Raw genomic sequence first — 1,077 nt, 5'->3', positions numbered from 1 at the left:
GAATGCTTATCTTCATATAATTGCATATACAAAAGGGAATAAATACATACACCTGGCATTTGATGTGCAATAGCTCATATCAAAAGCATTTCTTGTATTCTTAAAACTACAAACATGCAAACTGATCACGCAAAACAATCCTAACATGCACATGCATGCACGTTATAATCAGTAAATACTGCTAATGTCATGCCTGGAACTTAATTACATATTATTAAAAGTAGCAATGCACCAGTCATGTAATGCCACTTTCAACCGAGCTACTTTAAGGAGCTCAGAGGCCTAGCTTGCATCACAAGAACAGGACAATGATCCCGTCCCACTGGCCAAAATGTTCCTTTTAAGCACCTTTTGTTGTTAGTGATCAATACCGTTTGTGTGATATTCAGGTGAGCAATTTGATTCAATCCCAAATAGCATTCAGTATTTATGCCAATTTTTAGAATCTATGCTATACACGTCCACTTGAGGGAACTGCTGGGCGAAATCCACCAGGCTGGAGGAATTCGTGCTGCTTGTTGATTTTGTTACTTTGAGTCCACCTCTTCAGCAGGCCATCTAAAAAGATCCATTGTGCCCAGGTTGTTTGGTAGGCAGGATAGGGTGGTCTCCAGTTTCACTGACATTTGCTTGAGCCAATGGTGCTTTCCTCCTTCCCGTCACAGGCAAGAAGGAAAAACCCCAGAAAATCTGATAATCCAAAAGGCTCTGGTATATTTGGGATTGACCAAAGGATCTTCTCACCGAATATCATCATCCATTTGAACATTTGGGACCAGATAAGGTAAATATCTCTATTAATGCAATGGAAATAACTTCATGCGAGTGTACTGACCGCTGTGTGATGAAGATGGGGGTGGAGGAAGAAAACAGAGAGAGGAGAGAGACAGAGGTGATCGATTAGTTATGCACTCCGTATGTTGAAATATGGTAACAGTTCATAAAAAGCGTATAAAAAAAGTCTACTATTTATTATTCTAGGTTATTATTCACTCACTCTAAGCATTTCAGAAGAATCTGAAAAGAAAAATGCTAATGTTTATGCTAAATACAGTACCCTTACAAACAAAAATGAAT

This window comes from Puntigrus tetrazona, chromosome 19 (genome assembly GCF_018831695.1).
Source record: "Puntigrus tetrazona isolate hp1 chromosome 19, ASM1883169v1, whole genome shotgun sequence".
Taxonomy (NCBI): domain Eukaryota; kingdom Metazoa; phylum Chordata; class Actinopteri; order Cypriniformes; family Cyprinidae; genus Puntigrus; species Puntigrus tetrazona.
The sequence above is the reverse complement of the archived record's forward strand: the minus strand, read 5'-3'. Positions refer to the sequence as shown.